The following is a 15000-nucleotide window of genomic DNA, read 5'->3' as shown; positions in this document are numbered from 1 at the left end:
CATGTCACTGTCCCCCGGCCAGACTTGGCGGCAAGTCCCGGGGAGGGGCAAGCCCATGGAAGTAGGAGCTCAGCGGGAGCAGCCAGTTGGCCTATGCGGCCACATGTCACTGTCCCCCGGCCAGACTTGGCGGCAAGTCCCGGGGAGGAACAAGCCCATGGAAGTAGGAGCTCCTACTTCCAAAGTGATGACGTCAGCGGGAGCAGCCGCTCGGCCGTATCCGGCCGCATGTCACTGTTCCCCGGCCAGACTTGGCGGCAAGTCCCGGGGAGGGGCAAGCCCATGGAAGTAGGAGCTCAGCGGGAGCAGCCAGTTGGCCTATCCGGCCACATGTCACTGTCCCCCGGCCAGACTTGGCGGCAAGTCCCGGGGAGGAACAAGCCCATGGAAGTAGGAGCTCCTACTTCCAAAGTGATGACGTCAGCGGGAGCAGCCGCTCGGCCGTATCCGGCCGCATGTCACTGTTCCCCGGCCAGACTTGGCGGCAAGTCCCGGGGAGGAATAATGCCCATGGAAGTAGGAGCTCCTACTTCCAAAGGGGCAAGTCAGCGGGAGAAGCCACTTCGCCTACCCGGCCAAGTGTCACTGTCCCCCGGCCAGACTTGGCGGCAAGTCCCGGGGAGGAATAATGCCCATGGAAGTAGGAGCTCCTACTTCCAAAGGGGCAAGTCAGCGGGAGAAGCCAGTTGGCCTATCCGGCCAAGAGTCACTGTTCCCCGGCCACACTAGGCAGTAGGTCCCGGGGAGGAATAATGCCCATGGAAGTCGTAGCTCCTACTTCCAAAGGGGCAAGTCAGCGGGAGAAGCCACTTGGCCTATCCGGCCAAGGGTCACTGTTCCCCGGCCACACTTGGCAGTAGGTCCCGGGGAGGAATAATGCCCATGGAAGTAGGAGCTACTACTTCCAAAGGGGCAAGTCAGCGGGAGAAGCCACTTGGCCTACCCGGCCAAGGGTCACTGTTCCCCGGCCACACTTGGCAGTAGGTCCCGGGGAGGAATAATGCCCATGGAAGTAGGAGCTACTACCTTCAAAGGGTGAAGACACTTGGCTCTAAGTCCCCGAGAGGTATAATGCCCATGGAAGTAAGAGCTACTACTTCCAAAGGGGCAAGTCAGCGGGAGAAGCCACTTGGCCTATCCGGCCAAGGGTCACTGTTCCCCGGCCACACTTGGCAGTAGGTCCCGGGGAGGAATAATGCCCATGGAAGTAGGAGGTACTACTTCCAAAGGGGCAAGTCAGCGGGAGAAGCCACTTGGCCTATCCGGCCAAGGGTCACTGTTCCCCGGCCAGACTTGGCAGTAGGTCCCGGGGAGGAATAATGCCCATGGAAGTAGGAGCTACTACTTCCAAAGGGGCAAGTCAGCGGGAGAAGCCACTTGGCCTATCCGGCCAAGGGTCACTGTTCCCCGGCCACACTTGGCAGTAGGTCCCGGGGAGGAATAATGCCCATGGAAGTAGGAGCTACTACTTCCAAAGGGGCAAGTCAGCGGGAGAAGCCACTTGGCCTACCCGGCCAAGGGTCACTGTTCCCCGGCCACACTTGGCAGTAGGTCCCGGGGAGGAATAATGCCCATGGAAGTAGGAGCTACTACCTTCAAAGGGTGAAGACACTTGGCTCTAAGTCCCCGAGAGGTATAATGCCCATGGAAGTAAGAGCTACTACTTCCAAAGGGGCAAGTCAGCGGGAGAAGCCACTTGGCCTATCCGGCCAAGGGTCACTGTTCCCCGGCCACACTTGGCAGTAGGTCCCGGGGAGGAATAATGCCCATGGAAGTAGGAGGTACTACTTCCAAAGGGGCAAGTCAGCGGGAGAAGCCACTTGGCCTATCCGGCCAAGGGTCACTGTTCCCCGGCCAGACTTGGCAGTAGGTCCCGGGGAGGAATAATGCCCATGGAAGTAGGAGCTACTACTTCCAAAGGGGCAAGTCAGCGGGAGAAGCCACTTGGCCTATCCGGCCAAGGGTCACTGTTCCCCGGCCACACTTGGCAGTAGGTCCCGGGGAGGAATAATGCCCATGGAAGTAGGAGCTACTACTTCCAAAGGGGCAAGTCAGCGGGAGAAGCCACTTGGCCTACCCGGCCAAGGGTCACTGTTCCCCGGCCAGACTTGGCGGCAAGTCCCGGGGAGGAATAATGCCCATGGAAGTAGGAGCTCCTACTTCCAAAGGGTGAGGTCAGCGGGAGAAGCCACTTGGCCTATCCGGCCAAGAGTCACTGTCCCCCGGCCAGACTTGGCTGCAAGTCCCGGGGAGGAATAATGCCCATGGAAGTAGGAGCTACTACTTCCAAAGGGTGAGGTCAGCGGGAGAAGCCACTTGGCCTATCCGGCCAAGAGTCACTGTCCCCCGGCCAGACTTGGCTGCAAGTCCCGGGGAGGAATAATGCCCATGGAAGTAGGAGCTACTACTTCCAAAGGGGCAAGTCAGCGGGAGAAGCCACTTGGCCTATCCGGCCACATGTCACTGTCCCCCGGCCTGACTTGGCGGCAAGTCCCGGGGAGGAATGATGCCCACGGAAGTAGGAGCTACTACTTCCAAAGGGTGAAGACACCTGGCTGTAGGTCAGCGAGAGGAATAATGCCCATGGAAGTGAGAGCTACTACTTCCAAAGGGGCACTTAAGCGGGAGCAGCCAGTTGGCCTATCCGGCCAAGAGTCACTGTTCCCCGGCCACACTTGGCAGTAGGTCCCGGGGAGGAATAATGCCCATGGAAGTCGTAGCTCCTACTTCCAAAGGGGCAAGTCAGCGGGAGAAGCCACTTGGCCTATCCGGCCAAGAGTCACTGTTCCCCGGCCACACTTGGCAGTAGGTCCCGGAGAGGAATAATGCCCATGGAAGTAGGAGCTACTACTTCCAAAGGGGCAAGTCAGCGGGAGAAGCCACTTGGCCTATCCGGCCAAGAGTCACTGTCCCCCGGCCAGACTTGGCGGCAAGTCCCGGGGAGGAATAATGCCCATGGAAGTAAGAGCCTAGCGGGAGCAGCCGCACAGGCTTCCCGGGAATGTGTCACTGTCCCCCCAGGCCAGACTTGGCGGCAAGTCCCGGGGAGGAATAGTGCTCATGGAAGTAGGAGCTCAGCGGGAGAAGCCGCTAAGGCTTACCCGGGAATGTGTCACTGTTCTCGGCCACGCTTGGTCGTAGGTCCCGGTGAGGAACATGCCCATGGAAGTCGGAGCTCCAAACTCCAAATTGACCTCAGCTGGAGCACTTGCTGAGGCTGCCCGGGCATGGGTGACTGTTCCCCGGGCTCACTTGGTCGTAGGTCCCGGTGTGGAACGTGCCCATGGAAGTTGAAGGGAAGAGAACCGCGAAAGGGAGTTTTTGCGCTAAGCCGCGGCCGAGGAGGGCGCACCGATCCCGGCTTGATTCCTGCCATTCCCGGTCCCCAAACCGGACTCGGCATGGTGGTTGGATCCGTGACCCTGGAACCCTGGGCGGGGAGCCTAGGGGCGAGAGGGGCCCCATGGAGCTCGGGCAGACTAGAAGTACCCTCGTCTGCCCGCTGGAGGGCGCCCTTCCCGGAGCGGAGGGGACCCCCTTGGCCACCAAGTGCAAGCCGAGTTTGGAGCTCGAAACCCGGCCAGGCTTGGTCGGAGGTCCCGGTGAGGAACATGGCCATGGAAGTCGGAGCTCAGCGGGAGCAGCCACTCAGGCTACCCGGGAATGTGTCACTGTCCCCCGGCCAAGACTTGGCGGCAAGTCCCGGGGAGGAATAGTGCCCATGGAAGTAAGAGTTCAGCGGGAGCAGCCGCTCAGGCTTACCCGGGAATGTGTCACTGTCCCCCGGCCAAGACTTGGCGGCAAGTCCCGGGGAGGAAGAGTGCCCATGGAAGTAGCTCAGCGGGAGCAGCCACTCAGGCTACCCGGGAATGTGTCACTGTCCCCCGGCCAGACTTGGCGGCAGGTCCCGGGGAGGAATAGTGCTCATGGAAGTAGCTCAGCGGGAGCAGCCACTCAGGCTACCCGAGAATGTGTCACTGTCCCCCGGCCAGACTTGGCGGCAGGTCCCGGGGAGGAATAGTGCTCATGGAAGTAGCTCAGCGGGAGCAGCCACTCAGGCTACCCGAGAATGTGTCACTGTCCCTCGGCCACCCTTGGTCGTTGGGTTCCTGATGAGGAACATGCCCATGGAACTAAAGAGTTCAGCGGGAGCATCCGCTCAGGCTACCCGGGAATGTGTCACTGTCCCCCGGCCAGACTTGGCGGCAGGTCCCGGGGAGGAATAGTGCCCATGGAAGTCGGAGCTCCAACCTCCAAGTTGACCTCAGCGGGAGCACTCGCTGAGGCTGCCCGGGCATGGGTGACTGTTCCCCGGCCACACTTGGTCGGAGGTCCCGGTGAGGAACATGCCCATGGAAGTTGGTGGGAAGAGAACCGCGAAAGGGAGTTTTGCGGCTGAGCCGCGGCCGAGGAGGTCTCACTAATTCCGGCATGATTCCTGCCAGGCCCGGTACCCTATATGGGACTCGGCTGGGTGGCTGTAGCCGGGACCCTGGAACCCTGGGCGGGGAGCCTAGGGGCGAGAGGGGCCCCATGGAGCTCGGGCAGACTAGAAGTACCCTCGTCTGCCCGCTGGAGGGCGCCCTTCCCGGAGCGGAGGGGACCCCCTTGGCCACCAAGTGCAAGCCGAGTTTGGAGCTCGAAACCCGGCCACACTTGGTAGTTGGTCCCGGTGAGGAACATGCCCATGGAAGTAAGAGCTCAGCGGGAGCAGCCACTCAGGCTACCCGGGAATGTGTCACTGTCCCCCGGCCAAGACTTGGCGGCAAGTCCCGGGGAGGAATAGTGCCCATGGAAGTAGCTCAGCGGGAGCAGCCACTCAGGCTACCCGGGAATGTGTCACTGTCCCCCGGCCTGACTTGGCGGCAGGTCCCGGGGAGGAATAGTGCTCATGGAAGTAGCTCAGCGGGAGCAGCCACTCAGGCTACCCGAGAATGTGTCACTGTCCCTCGGCCACCCTTGGTCGTTGGGTTCCTGATGAGGAACATGCCCATGGAACTAAAGAGTTCAGCGGGAGCATCCGCTCAGGCTACCCGGGAATGTGTCACTGTCCCCCGGCCAGACTTGGCGGCAGGTCCCGGGGAGGAATAGTGCCCATGGAAGTCGGAGCTCCAACCTCCAAGTTGACCTCAGCGGGAGCACTCGCTGAGGCTGCCCGGGCATGGGTGACTGTTCCCCGGCCACACTTGGTCGGAGGTCCCGGTGAGGAACATGCCCATGGAAGTTGGTGGGAAGAGAACCGCGAAAGGGAGTTTTGCGGCTGAGCCGCGGCCGAGGAGGTCTCACTAATTCCGGCATGATTCCTGCCAGGCCCGGTACCCTATATGGGACTCGGCTGGGTGGCTGTAGCCGGGACCCTGGAACCCTGGGCGGGGAGCCTAGGGGCGAGAGGGGCCCCATGGAGCTCGGGCAGACTAGAAGTACCCTCGTCTGCCCGCTGGAGGGCGCCCTTCCTGGAGCGGAGGGGACCCCCTTGGCCACCAAGTGCAAGCCGAGTTTGGAGCTCGAAACCCGGCCACACTTGGTAGTTGGTCCCGGTCAGGAACATGCCCATGGAAGTAAGAGCTCAGCGGGAGCAGCCACTCAGGCTACCCGGCAATGTGTCACTGTCCCCCGGCCAAGACTTGGCGGCAAGTCCCGGGGAGGAATAGTGCCCATGGAAGTGGCTCAGCGGGAGCAGCCACTCAGGCTACCCGGGAATGTGTCACTGTCCCCCGGCCAAGACTTGGCGGCAAGTCCCGGGGAGGAATAGTGCCCATGGAAGTGGCTCAGCGGGAGCAGCCACTCAGGCTACCCGGGAATGTGTCACTGTCCCCCGGCCAAGACTTGGCGGCAAGTCCCGGGGAGGAATAGTGCCCATGGAAGTAGCTCAGCGGGAGCAGCCACTCAGGCTACCCGGGAATGTGTCACTGTCCCCCGGCCAGACTTGGCGGCAGGTCCCGGGGAGGAATAGTGCTCATGGAAGTAGCTCAGCGGGAGCAGCCACTCAGGCTACCCGAGAATGTGTCACTGTCCCTCGGCCACCCTTGGTCGTTGGGTTCCTGATGAGGAACATGCCCATGGAACTAAAGAGTTCAGCGGGAGCATCCGCTCAGGCTACCCGGGAATGTGTCACTGTCCCCCGGCCAGACTTGGCGGCAGGTCCCGGGGAGGAATAGTGCCCATGGAAGTCGGAGCTCCAACCTCCAAGTTGACCTCAGCGGGAGCACTCGCTGAGGCTGCCCGGGCATGGGTGACTGTTCCCCGGCCACACTTGGTCGGAGGTCCCGGTGAGGAACATGCCCATGGAAGTTGGTGGGAAGAGAACCGCGAAAGGGAGTTTTGCGGCTGAGCCGCGGCCGAGGAGGTCTCACTAATTCCGGCATGATTCCTGCCAGGCCCGGTACCCTATATGGGACTCGGCTGGGTGGCTGTAGCCGGGACCCTGGAACCCTGGGCGGGGAGCCTAGGGGCGAGAGGGGCCCCATGGAGCTCGGGCAGACTAGAAGTACCCTCGTCTGCCCGCTGGAGGGCGCCCTTTCCGGAGCGGAGGGGACCCCCTTGGCCACCAAGTGCAAGCCGAGTTTGGAGCTCGAAACCCGGCCAGGCTTGGTCGGAGGTCCCGGTGAGGAACATGGCCATGGAAGTCGGAGCTCAGCGGGAGCAGCCACTCAGGCTACCCGGGAATGTGTCACTGTCCCCCGGCCAAGACTTGGCGGCAAGTCCCGGGGAGGAATAGTGCTCATGGAAGTACCTCAGCGGGAGCAGCCACTCAGGCTACCCGGGAATGTGTCACTGTCCCCCGGCCAAGACTTGGCGGCAAGTCCCGGGGAGGAATAGTGCCCATGGAAGTAGCTCAGCGGGAGCAGCCACTCAGGCTACCCGGGAATGTGTCACTGTCCCCCGGCCAGACTTGGCGGCAGGTCCCGGGGAGGAATAGTGCTCATGGAAGTAGCTCAGCGGGAGCAGCCACTCAGGCTACCCGAGAATGTGTCACTGTCCCTCGGCCACCCTTGGTCGTTGGGTTCCTGATGAGGAACATGCCCATGGAACTAAAGAGTTCAGCGGGAGCATCCGCTCAGGCTACCCGGGAATGTGTCACTGTCCCCCGGCCAGACTTGGCGGCAGGTCCCGGGGAGGAATAGTGCCCATGGAAGTCGGAGCTCCAACCTCCAAGTTGACCTCAGCGGGAGCACTCGCTGAGGCTGCCCGGGCATGGGTGACTGTTCCCCGGCCACACTTGGTCGGAGGTCCCGGTGAGGAACATGCCCATGGAAGTTGGTGGGAAGAGAACCGCGAAAGGGAGTTTTGCGGCTGAGCCGCGGCCGAGGAGGTCTCACTAATTCCGGCATGATTCCTGCCAGGCCCGGTACCCTATATGGGACTCGGCTGGGTGGCTGTAGCCGGGACCCTGGAACCCTGGGCGGGGAGCCTAGGGGCGAGAGGGGCCCCATGGAGCTCGGGCAGACTAGAAGTACCCTCGTCTGCCCGCTGGAGGGCGCCCTTCCTGGAGCGGAGGGGACCCCCTTGGCCACCAAGTGCAAGCCGAGTTTGGAGCTCGAAACCCGGCCACACTTGGTAGTTGGTCCCGGTCAGGAACATGCCCATGGAAGTAAGAGCTCAGCGGGAGCAGCCACTCAGGCTACCCGGCAATGTGTCACTGTCCCCCGGCCAAGACTTGGCGGCAAGTCCCGGGGAGGAATAATGCCCATGGAAGTGGCTCAGCGGGAGCAGCCACTCAGGCTACCCGGGAATGTGTCACTGTCCCCCGGCCAAGACTTGGCGGCAAGTCCCGGGGAGGAATAGTGCCCATGGAAGTGGCTCAGCGGGAGCAGCCACTCAGGCTAGCCGGGAATGTGTCACTGTCCCCCGGCCAAGACTTGGCGGCAAGTCCCGGGGAGGAATAATGCCCATGGAAGTGGCTCAGCGGGAGCAGCCACTCAGGCTACCCGGGAATGTGTCACTGTCCCTCGGCCACACTTTGTCGTAGGTCCCGGTGAGGAACATGCCCATGGAAGTCGGAGCTCCAACCGGGTGAAGCCGCCGAGAGCTAGCCGGGAATAGGGCGCCAAACCCGGCTACCGCCCTCCAGGCTTGCCCCGGTCGAAAGACCTACGTCCTCGCAGCAGCACCAAGCGAAAAATTCTCTAAGTGTGGGAGAACCGGGGACCCGACCGGTGGCACTCTGCCTCTCGCTGCCGCCCTCCTGGAAGCGTCCTCGGTCACTCGGAGTACGGCAGATTTCAGAGCTCCGGAATGGTGAAAAAGAACCGGAGAGAGGGCGAATCCGGCTTCTCTCTGCCGGGCGAGGACCACCGCAGGCGGCGGGGACGTCTGACAGGAGACGGCGCCGCGGCAGGCTTTCTAAGTGGCTGGGCTTTTTGTCCTCGGCGAAAGTCGAAAAAATTTTGCGGTCCGAGCTGCCCTGCTCCTGCCGGGGAAGGCTTACCGCCGGCGGCTGCCAACCCCTGGCTTGCCCGCCGGATCGCCTTCGAAGGCTGCTGAAAAAGAACCCCGAGACGGGCACCTCTCGGAAGAACCGCAGACCAAAACCGACCGGTCCGACTTTCAGTGCACCTTCGGCGGCAGAGAGAAGCAGCAAAAATACCGGTCAGAGAAGGGGAGTTTTGGTCGACTCTGCCAGGCTTTTGCACTAAGTCAGATCCGTAATGCCAGCGGGACTGAGTCGCTTTTGCGTGCCGTGGTCCTGGAGGCCTGCTCGGACAGGGCGGTCCTTCGGGTCCCGCGGGAAGGGGCATTTCATGTTCCTCTGCGGGAGGTGATCCATTTTCTGCGGGAAATGGCGAGCCCCTTCGGCTACAAGAGTGTGTAGGTCCCGCTCAACAGTCTACGTCCTTAACCATCGGGGACTTTGTAGATTGTGCCCGTCATCGCTCTCCGCAGAACAGAGCGGGAGGTCTCCGCGGCGGAGGCCGGAGAGGGCGCGAGGTGAGCGGCATGGTATGACTGGGTTCGTGCCGCTCACTGGTACCCGGAGCGTGGCGCCCTCCGGGTAAAAGGCTAGCCGGGGCGAGCAGGTGGGTTGACGGGCGCATAAGCCACGCCGTCCCCGCCATACAAGGTGCCGGTGGCCTGGCGAACCACCGGCGTAAGGCTAGCCAGGGCGGACCGCGGGGCAGAGGGCGCTTAAGCCACGCTCTCTCTCCATCCCACCAGTACAAACGGGGAAAAAATTTCAAAGTGTGGGAGAACCGGGGACCCGACCGGTGGCACTCTGCCTCTCGCTGCCGCCCTCCTGGAAGCGTCCTCGGTCACTCGGAGTACGGCAGATTCCAGAGCTCCGGAATGGTGAAAAAGAACCGGAGAGAGGGCGACTCTGGTTTCTCACTGCCGGGCGAGGACCACCGCAGGCGGCGGGGACGTCTGACAGGAGACGGCGCCGCGGCAGGCTTTCTAAGTGGCTGGGCTTTTTGTCCTCGGCGAAAGTCGAAAAAATTTTGCGGTCCGAGCTGCCCTGCTCCTGCCGGGGAAGGCTTACCGCCGGCGGCTGCCAACCCCTGGCTTGCCCGCCGGATCGCCTTCGAAGGCTGCTGAAAAAGAACCCCGAGACGGGCACCTCTCGGAAGAACCGCAGACCAAAACCGACCGGTCCGACTTTCAGTGCACCTTCGGCGGCAGAGAGAAGCAGCAAAAATACCGGTCAGAGAAGGGGAGTTTTGGTCGACTCTGCCAGGCTTTTGCACTAAGTCAGATCCGTAATGCCAGCGGGACTGAGTCGCTTTTGCGTGCCGTGGTCCTGGAGGCCTGCTCGGACAGGGCGGTCCTTCGGGTCCCGCGGGAAGGGGCATTTCATGTTCCTCTGCGGGAGGTGATCCATTTTCTGCGGGAAATGGCGAGCCCCTTCGGCTACAAGAGTGTGTAGGTCCCGCTCAACAGTCTACGTCCTTAACCATCGGGGACTTTGTAGATTGTGCCCGTCATCGCTCTCCGCAGAACAGAGCGGGAGGTCTCCGCGGCGGAGGCCGGAGAGGGCGCGAGGTGAGCGGCATGGTATGACTGGGTTCGTGCCGCTCACTGGTACCCGGAGCGTGGCGCCCTCCGGGTAAAAGGCTAGCCGGGGCGAGCAGGTGGGTTGACGGGCGCATAAGCCACGCCGTCCCCGCCATACAAGGTGCCGGTGGCCTGGCGAACCACCGGCGTAAGGCTAGCCAGGGCGGACCGCGGGGCAGAGGGCGCTTAAGCCACGCTCTCTCTCCATCCCACCAGTACAAACGGGGAAAAAATTTCAAAGTGTGGGAGAACCGGGGACCCGACCGGTGGCACTCTGCCTCTCGCTGCCGCCCTCCTGGAAGCGTCCTCGGTCACTCGGAGTACGGCAGATTTCAGAGCTCCGGAATGGTGAAAAAGAACCGGAGAGAGGGCGAATCCGGCTTCTCTCTGCCGGGCGAGGACCACCGCAGGCGGCGGGGACGTCTGACAGGAGACGGCGCCGCGGCAGGCTTTCTAAGTGGCTGGGCTTTTTGTCCTCGGCGAAAGTCGAAAAAATTTTGCGGTCCGAGCTGCCCTGCTCCTGCCGGGGAAGGCTTACCGCCGGCGGCTGCCAACCCCTGGCTTGCCCGCCGGATCGCCTTCGAAGGCTGCTGAAAAAGAACCCCGAGACGGGCACCTCTCGGAAGAACCGCAGACCAAAACCGACCGGTCCGACTTTCAGTGCACCTTCGGCGGCAGAGAGAAGCAGCAAAAATACCGGTCAGAGAAGGGGAGTTTTGGTCGACTCTGCCAGGCTTTTGCACTAAGTCAGATCCGTAATGCCAGCGGGACTGAGTCGCTTTTGCGTGCCGTGGTCCTGGAGGCCTGCTCGGACAGGGCGGTCCTTCGGGTCCCGCGGGAAGGGGCATTTCATGTTCCTCTGCGGGAGGTGATCCATTTTCTGCGGGAAATGGCGAGCCCCTTCGGCTACAAGAGTGTGTAGGTCCCGCTCAACAGTCTACGTCCTTAACCATCGGGGACTTTGTAGATTGTGCCCGTAATCGCTCTCCGCAGAACAGAGCGGGAGGTCTCCGCGGCGGAGGCCGGAGAGGGCGCGAGGTGAGCGGCATGGTATGACTGGGTTCGTGCCGCTCACTGGTACCCGGAGCGTGGCGCCCTCCGGGTAAAAGGCTAGCCGGGGCGAGCAGGTGGGTTGACGGGCGCATAAGCCACGCCGTCCCCGCCATACAAGGTGCCGGTGGCCTGGCGAACCACCGGCGTAAGGCTAGCCAGGGCGGACCGCGGGGGAGAGGGCGCATAAGCCACGCCGACCCCGCTGTACAAGGTGCCGGTGGCCTGGCGAACCACCGGCGTAAGGCTAGCCAAGGGCGTACCGCGGGGCAGAGGGCGCATAAGCCACGCTCTCTCTCCATCCCACCAGAACAAACGGGGAAAAAATTTCAAAGTGTGGGAGAACCGGGGACCCGACCGGTGGCACTCTGCCTCTCGCTGCCGCCCTCCTGGAAGCGTCCTCGGCCACTCGGTGTCCGGCAGATTTCAGAGCTCCGGAATGGTGAAAAAGAACCGGTGAGAGGGCGACTCCGGATTCTCTCTGCCGGGCGAGGACCACCGCAGGCGGCATGGGAAGTCTGACAGGAGACGGCGCTGCGGGCAGGATTTCGAAGTGCATGGGCTTTTGGCCTCGGCGAAAGTCGAAAAAATTTTGCGGTCCGAGCTGCCCTGCTCCTGCCGGGGAAGGCTCACCGCCGGCGGCTGCCGACCCCTGGCTTGCCCGCCGGATGTCCTTCGAAGGCTGCTGAAAAAGAACTGCCAGGCGGGCACCTCTCGGAAGAACCGCAGACAAAAACATAAAAATTTTGGGCGATCCGACCCTCAGTGCACCTTCGGCGGCAGAGAAAAGCATCAAAAATACCGGTCAAAGAAGCGAGGTTTTGGTCGACTCTGCCAGGTTTTTGCACAAAGTGTTGGCATCGTGCGGCGTCGCGCTTTGCTGTACCGTATCCCCAATGGAGCGGCGCCCGGCGGGGTAGGCTAGCCATGTGAGGTCGAGGGCGGGAGAACGGGACGTAAGCCAGGCCGTTCTCCACAAGAAATTCCGGACGCGGAGACCCCTTCTCCGCCCTACGGTCCCCAATGGGGTGGCGCCCGGCGGGTGAGGCTAGCCATGGGAGGACGGGACGCAAGCCAGGCCGTTCTCCACAAGAAATTCCGGACGCGGAGACCCCTTCTCCGCCCTACGGTCCCCAATGGGGTGGCGCCCGGCGGGTGAGGCTAGCCATGTGAGGTCGAGGGCGGGAGGACGGGACGTAAGCCAGGCCGTTCTCCACAAGTAAAATTCCGGACGCGGAGACCCCTTCTCCGCCCTACGGTCCCCAATGGGGTGGCTCCCGGCGGGTGAGGCTAGCCATGTGAGGTCGAGGGCGGGAGGACGGGACGTAAGCCAGGCCGTTCTCCACAAGTAAAATTCCGGACGCGGAGACCCCTTCTCCGCCCTACGGTCCCCAATGGGGTGGCTCCCGGCGGGTGAGGCTAGCCATGTGAGGTCGAGGGCGGGAGGACGGGACGCAAGCCAGGCCGTTCTCCACAAACTCCCAGCGGTAGAGTCTCGGCTCTCCGCTCTTTTGATCGATCTGACACAGCGCGATCCGGCGGGGCAAGGCACTTTGCTCGGTCAGGGGTATTGGCCCCGGCCGGTTTATGGTAAAGCGTTCCTTAGCCTCAGTCTTGGTCGCGCATCAATCCCCCGCTCCCCGTGAGCGGCTGTCGTCCTCTGCCTAAGGTTGTGTAGCGCGGTGCCAGTGTGGTCCTCGCACGGCCCCGCTCCTGCCACAAGCGGTAGGACTCTCTGCTTCGGCTGAGGTTTGCTACGAAGCGTATGGAACGGGCGTACTCCACCGTACCGTGGGTGGGGGGCGGCGGCGTTGGCGGCGGCAGCGTCCAGCGAGGAGCTCCGGCTCCCCGCGGTAGCGCCTCGCCTAGTGTCCCTCGGGCAAGTCCAATCGCCCCCCGCCCGGTCGGAGAGCGCAGACACTTCTGTGTCCACGGTTTATTTCCGCAGCACGAAAAGGGACGGCTCCCGCTTGCTCCTCGCGGGGACGAGGCTTAGACCCACCGTGGCGCTTCCGCGGTAGGTAGGGTCGTCTGCCGTAGGAGCGGTAGCGGTCGAGTGGTCCCCAGTGTACCCTGTTAGCGCTGCCCGCCTACGCCTGAAGAGCTGCGGACCGAGAAAAAGGTTCGCTCCGCTGCTGACGGCGAAGCGCGCGGCACGCCGCGGAAGAGGAGAGGGAGCGGTCGCCCCCGGGGCGGCTCCCCTCCGAGTCCGGCAGAAGCAGAGATTGTAGCGGAGGGGGGGGGTTTTCTAAATTCCCCGGGCGTGTTATCCCCAGCGGTAGCCTTCGAACTCTTCAACCGCAAGCACGATCGCACGTTCACAGCACCCGTCACTAGGAGCCGGGCCAGAGGCGGGCGGCAGACGAAACCGACATGAGCGCTTAAGGGTATTGCACCCCCGGCGCCCAGACCCTGGAAATTGAGTCTGCCCCCAAAGCCCACCCGCGTCCTCCTTGGCGCTCCCGGAGTACATGGTCGTAGATGGGCCATCGGTCGCTAATGCCAAACTGCGTCCCAGGGGTGCGTCCCCTCTGACCAACGGCAGACCCATCCCTCTCGCCAATCCGCGGATCCCCGCCAGGTCCCGAACAGGGCTCGTCCTTTAGCGTTTCAAATGCGCCCTCCCCGCCATACGAGGGGTTGAGGACCGTAGCCTTCCCTTACGAGAGGCACCAGGGGTGCGCCTGCTCGAGGGCCCGGCCGTGGGCGTAACGCTTGGGCCGCCCGGGGGAGTCGGTAGACCATGGGAGACCAACACTCGCACCCGAACGTTGCCCGTGCTTTGTGGAAGAGAGCTTCTTTTGCGAGGTTGTCGCTGCGGATGGCGCCCGGACAAACCCTATCCCTAATACTTCTGGGGAATTGGCGTCTAAGCCACCCTGCTCGGTATCCCTGCACCCACGAAGGGGGCCGTGGAAGGCTTGGGGTCTCGCCGGCGAAACCGACCGGATGCCCGGGGTACTGAACCCCCGGGGTCCCACCCTGGAAATTGAGCCGTCCGACCCCGCCACGTCTTCCTAGTGCTCTCCTTGGCTCCCCCGCCTGTGGGCGTCGTTAGGGGCTGCGGTCATCAGCGCCGGCTAAGCTTCGGCAACACGGCCGACCCACCCCTTCGGCGCCTGGGGGAGCCTGGTCCCAGTCCGGGCCGTTCCGTAGGGGCGGCTATCCCTTACATGAGGGACTCGGTGCGTCCGCTCGGGCTGCGGGGCTCCGGCTCCGACAGCCGGGGAGCTGGTTTTGACCGCGGGCCTCGACGGGAGCCGGCAGGGACCGGACTTAGGCGTCAAGCCGAAAATAACCCCGGCACCCTCGCGTGCTTCCAAAGCGAGGGGACCTTTGGCCGAGCGGGGGCACCGGAAGCCGAACCGACCCCAACCCCTCTTCCTACCCCAGGGCTGGGCTGACCAATCCCCTGATCGGGTCTAAAATGGAAGAAGGGGATTCGAGGGAAGGGGCTGGCGGAAGGCAGTTGCCCGACGGAGTAGGCGAAGGCCAGGCCGTTTCCGAGTCCCGAGCAGAGGAGGGCGAACTCGGCTCTTCATCGACCGACGGCGAGGCGAGGGCGGTGGCTGCCGCGGGGAAGACTCCATTGCTCGTCAGCGCGCTAGGAGCGGGGCCGACTGGCTGCTCGGGGTATGGCATCCCCGGGGGCCCACCCTGGAAATCTTCGCTCCTCAGCCGCTGCAGGTTATAAGGTCCCGCCGCGCGTAAGCGCTCAACTCTCCGACCCACGGATGTCGAGCCCATGGTGAGCCGGCCGTTTCGTACGGGGAAAAGGGGTCCTCTGGCCCCACATCGATCGAGGGGGGTTTAGATCCGCGGAGGCACGCACCGCGAGGCGAATCGCTGCTTTTCCCCAAGAGGTTAACCTTCAAACCACCGAGTAGGTTCGGGGCAGGGCCGACAGTCTGCACTGGGGTATTGCATCCCTGGTGGGGCGACCCTGGAAATCTCTGCCCC

This window comes from Engystomops pustulosus, unplaced genomic scaffold (genome assembly GCF_040894005.1).
Source record: "Engystomops pustulosus unplaced genomic scaffold, aEngPut4.maternal MAT_SCAFFOLD_286, whole genome shotgun sequence".
Taxonomy (NCBI): domain Eukaryota; kingdom Metazoa; phylum Chordata; class Amphibia; order Anura; family Leptodactylidae; genus Engystomops; species Engystomops pustulosus.
This window is presented reverse-complemented; position numbering follows the sequence as displayed.